This window comes from Camelina sativa, chromosome 4, assembly GCF_000633955.1.
Source record: "Camelina sativa cultivar DH55 chromosome 4, Cs, whole genome shotgun sequence".
NCBI lineage: Eukaryota > Viridiplantae > Streptophyta > Magnoliopsida > Brassicales > Brassicaceae > Camelina > Camelina sativa.
The window spans coordinates 15,171,165-15,178,548 of record NC_025688.1 but is presented as its reverse complement, the minus strand read 5'-3'; positions in this window follow the sequence as shown (position 1 = coordinate 15,178,548).

Genomic DNA, 7,384 nt, shown 5'->3' with positions numbered 1-7,384 from the left:
GATTTTAAGAGAATTTTAATGACTTTAAAAGTTATGTAAAATATGTTGTTATTCAATTAAGACTTTCTAAAACTCTTTTAAAATTTGGTGTTATTAGTTGTGGATTTATAAAAAGTAATCTAAAATCTTGATAAATCTATTGTTATTGGATTAAGAGTTTTACAAAGTCATTAAAAGTTTTATGTTATTCAAATAAAACAAAAGAATCTTGGATTGTTAATGAATTCAAATATTATGTTATTGGTTTAAGATTTTATACCATTTTCTTCATAAAAAGAGTCATGAAAACTCTCTCATCAAATAGAGAGATTTGTGAATCATAGTCCATGACTTTTTGGGAGGCAGAGAAGAAGAACCGAAGACGTCGCAAACCAAACTCATATACCCAGAAAAAAAATAGTGGCTAGGTTCCGGCTTTTGCTCCGACCCAAACCTGTCGTGTCGTTGTTACCCTACAAGCCTCCTCCTCCTTCTTCTTCGTTGATTACTCCGGCGATAGAGTCAGTACCTTCGCAGCCAGCACATGAATTGTGATAGACAAAGAGCAAACGTGTACTTATGATTGTGAATTGTGAATGTGAATTGTTAAAGAAGATATATTTTACTATTTATCTTGCAGAGAGCAAACGTATGTGAACAGGGAGCACTAAAAATACAAATCAAAACAAAAACTTGAGTTATTCAATGTGAAGAGGCGTTGAATAAAGATGATTTTATAGAAAATGAGATAAGCAAGAGATTTTTTTTTCTTTCACAGAAGCGTTGAATCAAAAGAATATTGTGCAATATTTTTTGAGAAAGATTTTACAAGATTTTACAAGATTAAGAAAAACAAATCAGCAAGATTTTAAACAACTTTCTAAATAATCCCGAATCCGACGTACCATAATGGTCAGCAATCCCGAACTTAACAACAGGATGCTGATTGACCACAACGATCTTGCCGAAGAACTGTGCGATCAAGCCTTAGTTCGAGTACAGCACTACCAAGATGCAGCTGCTTGGTATTATAACAAGACTGTTCGTCAGCGACGCTTCAACGAAGACGATCTAGTTCTATGTGAAGTTTTCGAGAACACCAAAGAAGTCAACGCCGGTAAACTCGGCGCTTGGTGGGAGGGTCCATACCTCGTATCCAAGGCAGTTCGCCCGGGCGTCTACGAACTTGTAACAATGGCCGGAGAACGGATCAAAAATTTGTGAAACGCAACCCACTTGAAGCGTTATTACTGCTAAGTCGTCATCACGATCCTAACTAGGAGTTTTCGGGAATCCGAACTCCATTCATCTTTCCTTTGTAATACGAACTACGGTTGGCTTGATCCCCATTTCGGGGTACGTAGGCAATTCCTTGTCTTTTCAAGATTAAGTGAATGCAGCTAAGATATTAATAAAGTCTTTATTTCGAATACACTTCGATCGGCAGTACGCCAAATTACACTGACAGTCGTTTGGATTAATTTCCATCACACTTAGTCTACAATCGTTATTTTCAAGTACAAATGGAAAACTTCCATTGAATAAATCGAAAAATACGAGTAAAGCAAATTCTTGATCAATCGCCATTACATGTTTTGGAAATTGGACCGACTAATAAAACAAAAAAAAAACCGCCCGTCTTCGGAGATCGGCGCGGTACGAGGCTCACCATCACCGTTCTGGATGATCCTGCAGCCGAAGTGGAGGACGAGGACCAGACAAATCGTCCTCCAAAGGTTCCTGCACCTCCATCTTCATTAGTTCGGCTCGCCAAAACCGGCGTGCCTGCCTTAAGGCCTCAAGTCTATCCGCCGGGACTTCGAAGCCATGAGACATCAAATCTTCCAGGAAGGTGCATGGGCCCTCGACCATATGCCTTTCGCGAAAGATAAGGCCAGCCGATTCCAAAAAATTGGCATATCGCCTCAACCTTTCCAGGGAAGCCCGATAGGCCCAGATGTCCGTAATAAACGGATGTGCGGTATCCTCCAGAGGTTGGCAGTCGGCCTCGAGTAAGGCAGGCACATCCATGCGCGCAACCTGTTCCTGGCACGTCGCACGCGCGGCAAGCAACCGGGTCATTCGCCACTTCACCAAGAAGAAACCTTCGGCGATCATCTTGTTCAGAACCCGCACAGTCCCGTCCAAACGGTAGAACCGACAGATCTCGGTGAGCCTAAGACGTCTCGCCGTAAGATGAGCCCCCAACCTATAGCGGCGAGCTCGGTACCGTCGGAATTCCTGGCATATAAGACTCCTCTCCACGCCAGTCATATCGACGAAAGGGACAGGCGCACGAACCAGAAACGTCTCCGCCCGATCTAGTGCGAAAGGATCACCCGACGCTTCAGTACACCCGCCATTGCTCGCCGAAGGATCACCCGTCTTAGCCATGCGGATCGAGTAGTTGCCATCCTTCTCTTTCAGGAAATTGTAAAAGTTGGAATGTCTCTTTCCCCAACCCTCAACCCTATTTATATAGGGTAGTGGGAAGTAACCGCCGCGGAATCCACCAATCAAAGACCGCGAAAATAATTTTTGCCGCGTCCCGAAAATTATTCTCAAAGACCGCGAAAAACATTTAATGCAGCGCGTCCTTTTTATTTTTTCTAAAAAAAATAAATAAAAAATAATAAAAAAAAAATAATAACAATACCGAACTGGTATATACCGAACTCACTCTCCGTTGACACCCTGGCCAAGTGATCAACTCGCGTAACTACACATTATTCTTCAGGATTAAGCCGAATCTAGAGTTGTTATTTCGCACCTGACTTTCATATGTAGGGATAAGCCGGACCCAGAGTATTTATTCCGCACCCGATCTTTTAATTTTGGGATAAGCTGGACCCAGAGTAGTTATTTCGCACCCAAACTTTAGTTCGGACGGAATCGTTAGCCGAACCCAGAGAATAATTTCGCAGTCCGGCATCCGAACTAAAGCAAAGGAGATAAGCCGAGCCCAGTATCTCGCTCTCCGACCAAACGCATCCCGTTAAGGCTAAAAAGCTTAATTTTAAAAAGTTAGATTGATGTTTTCTACCATTGTTTAATAAAAATTGCCGGATATAAGACGGGAGACATCTCGCTTCCAGTACATTTTTCAGTAATAAAAATAGCAAACTTTAAATACTCAAATAGTGTAATTCACCTGCTATAATGCGGCATAATCTTATTACATACTCAAATAATCTTTATTTCAAATAACACATGTTACTTCCAAACTGGTGCACCATTCGCCGCGATCTCACGAACACTCATATGAGTCGTTTTGGCATCGGCCACAACAGCTGCAGCCCGGTCTTCTCCCAGTCCTCGGGGCGAGTTTCCAATGCCCTGGCTTTCTGTTCGGACTCATCCAGCAAGTCAATAGTCCTTTTCCTTTTTGCCTTAAGTATGGCAATTTCAGATTCTAAAGTCTTCAGCTGGCGGTGGATCCTACCTTTTTTCATATGAAAGTACTGGAGATCATGGTTCAGTTCTTGATGTGTACCTGCGATCTGCATAAGCAAAATCAACAACGGATTAGTTTGGATGCGGATATTGCAGGATGTCTCGCGATAGTTACCTGACGAAAGAAGGTATCCGCTTCAGCAAACTCGGCCTCACTAGCACGCCTGTTAATATAAAACGGCTTGACGTTTCCTGGAATGAAGTCACCAATCAGGGTAGGATCAATGTGTGTCGGCTTCCGATCTGCTTCCTTTCGGCACTTGTTGCAATACGCAACCAGGCATGGCGGCAGGGCCGCTATCCTCTCGAATCCATTCTCGATCCAATCTTTTGGGTGGGATTCGAGCATCTCAAGCTTGAGCAGCAATTCGCGTTGCGCTTGCTCGAGTGCGGCGAGTCGATCACGGTACTCCGTGTGATGGTCTTCCACCTGATGAAGAAATTCTTCCAGGTCACGTCTCTCTTCCGGTTTTACGCAGAACATCAGCATCCAAGGAGCTCGGATGTTTGGATAGTAGGCCATCCCCCTTTCAATAGCTTTGGCATTCGAGAACGTCGGGACACCATTCCCAATAGGAGGGGATTCCACGCTGCTAATAGAGTTCGACATAGCTCAGGTTCCAAGTTTTTCAAGAATTGTTTAGTTCGGAGACCGCGCTGGTTGATTTATATGCACACTTGGGGGTGAAATTTCCATAGTCTGTGCAAAATGGCAAAAGTGCAAATTTCGAGAATTTGTTGAGTTTTCCTTTTTGGCAAAAGGAAAAGTTCCGGCACAAAAAAAAATAGGGATTTCAAACCCACACATAATAAAGTTTGAGGCAAAAACAAAAAATTAAAGATCAGCGTCCAAAGCACCGGTCAAATCGGCGTGGAAGTTCTCGGCATTGGAGCCATACGGATGGTAGACGGAGTCCGGAGCCATCGTTCCGGGGTGAAGAAGTTCGTAGCCCAGCTGATCAGGGGACATGACGAGGTCGTTTTCATTCAATTCGAGGACGTCGATCGCTTGGATAGTTTCCTCGGCTTTGGCCTTGTTCGTATCAATCTCAGCGATTTGCTCCTCAGGAATAACGGCCCCCTTCTCGATCAGATATTGTACAGTTTCCTGCACTCCGGTAGCTTGGTTTAATAGGTCTTCCAAGGGGCGAATTTTCTCTTGTTCGACTAAATAAGCCTTGACCTTATTCAATCGGGTNGAGACATCAAATCTTCCAGGAAGGTGCATGGGCCCTCGACCATATGCCTTTCGCGAAAGATTGGGCCAGCCGATTCCAAAAAATTGGCATATCGCCTCAACCTTTCCAGGGAAGCCCGATAGGCCAGATGTCCGTAATAAACAGATGCGCGATATCCTCCAGAGGTTGGCAGTCGGCCTCGAGTAGGGCAGGCACATCCATGCGCGCAACCTGTTCCTGGCACGTCGCACGCGCGGCAAGCAACCGGGTCATTCGCCACTTCACCAAGAAGAAACCTTCGGCGATCATCTTGTTCAGAACCCGCACAGTCCCGTCCAAACGGTAGAACCGACAGATCTCGGTGAGCCTAAGACGTCTCGCCGTAAGATGAGCCCCCAACCTATAGCGGCGAGCTCGGTACCGTCGGAATTCCTGGCATATAAGACTCCTCTCCACGCCAGTCATATCGACGAAAGGGACAGGCGCACGAACCAGAAACGTCTCCGCCCGATCTAGTGCGAAAGGATCACCCGACGCTTCAGTACACCCGCCATTGCTCGCCGAAGGATCACCCGTCTTAGCCATGCGGATCGAGTAGTTGCCATCCTTCTCTTTCAGGAAATTGTAAAAGTTGGAATGTCTCTTTCCCCAACCCTCAACCCTATTTATATAGGGTAGTGGGAAGTAACCGCCGCGGAATCCACCAATCAAAGACCGCGAAAATAATTTTTGCCGCGTCCCGAAAATTATTCTCAAAGACCGCGAAAAACATTTAATGCAGCGCGTCCTTTTTATTTTTTCTAAAAAAAATAAATAAAAAATAATAAAAAAAAAATAATAACAATACCGAACTGGTATATACCGAACTCACTCTCCGTTGACACCCTGGCCAAGTGATCAACTCGCGTAACTACACATTATTCTTCAGGATTAAGCCGAATCTAGAGTTGTTATTTCGCACCTGACTTTCATATGTAGGGATAAGCCGGACCCAGAGTATTTATTCCGCACCCGATCTTTTAATTTTGGGATAAGCTGGACCCAGAGTAGTTATTTCGCACCCAAACTTTAGTTCGGACGGAATCGTTAGCCGAACCCAGAGAATAATTTCGCAGTCCGGCATCCGAACTAAAGCAAAGGAGATAAGCCGAGCCCAGTATCTCGCTCTCCGACCAAACGCATCCCGTTAAGGCTAAAAAGCTTAATTTTAAAAAGTTAGATTGATGTTTTCTACCATTGTTTAATAAAAATTGCCGGATATAAGACGGGAGACATCTCGCTTCCAGTACATTTTTCAGTAATAAAAATAGCAAACTTTAAATACTCAAATAGTGTAATTCACCTGCTATAATGCGGCATAATCTTATTACATACTCAAATAATCTTTATTTCAAATAACACATGTTACTTCCAAACTGGTGCACCATTCGCCGCGATCTCACGAACACTCATATGAGTCGTTTTGGCATCGGCCACAACAGCTGCAGCCCGGTCTTCTCCCAGTCCTCGGGGCGAGTTTCCAATGCCCTGGCTTTCTGTTCGGACTCATCCAGCAAGTCAATAGTCCTTTTCCTTTTTGCCTTAAGTATGGCAATTTCAGATTCTAAAGTCTTCAGCTGGCGGTGGATCCTACCTTTTTTCATATGAAAGTACTGGAGATCATGGTTCAGTTCTTGATGTGTACCTGCGATCTGCATAAGCAAAATCAACAACGGATTAGTTTGGATGCGGATATTGCAGGATGTCTCGCGATAGTTACCTGACGAAAGAAGGTATCCGCTTCAGCAAACTCGGCCTCACTAGCACGCCTGTTAATATAAAACGGCTTGACGTTTCCTGGAATGAAGTCACCAATCAGGGTAGGATCAATGTGTGTCGGCTTCCGATCTGCTTCCTTTCGGCACTTGTTGCAATACGCAACCAGGCATGGCGGCAGGGCCGCTATCCTCTCGAATCCATTCTCGATCCAATCTTTTGGGTGGGATTCGAGCATCTCAAGCTTGAGCAGCAATTCGCGTTGCGCTTGCTCGAGTGCGGCGAGTCGATCACGGTACTCCGTGTGATGGTCTTCCACCTGATGAAGAAATTCTTCCAGGTCACGTCTCTCTTCCGGTTTTACGCAGAACATCAGCATCCAAGGAGCTCGGATGTTTGGATAGTAGGCCATCCCCCTTTCAATAGCTTTGGCATTCGAGAACGTCGGGACACCATTCCCAATAGGAGGGGATTCCACGCTGCTAATAGAGTTCGACATAGCTCAGGTTCCAAGTTTTTCAAGAATTGTTTAGTTCGGAGACCGCGCTGGTTGATTTATATGCACACTTGGGGGTGAAATTTCCATAGTCTGTGCAAAATGGCAAAAGTGCAAATTTCGAGAATTTGTTGAGTTTTCCTTTTTGGCAAAAGGAAAAGTTCCGGCACAAAAAAAAATAGGGATTTCAAACCCACACATAATAAAGTTTGAGGCAAAAACAAAAAATTAAAGATCAGCGTCCAAAGCACCGGTCAAATCGGCGTGGAAGTTCTCGGCATTGGAGCCATACGGATGGTAGACGGAGTCCGGAGCCATCGTTCCGGGGTGAAGAAGTTCGTAGCCCAGCTGATCAGGGGACATGACGAGGTCGTTTTCATTCAATTCGAGGACGTCGATCGCTTGGATAGTTTCCTCGGCTTTGGCCTTGTTCGTATCAATCTCAGCGATTTGCTCCTCAGGAATAACGGCCCCCTTCTCGATCAGATATTGTACAGTTTCCTGCACTCCGGTAGCTTGGTTT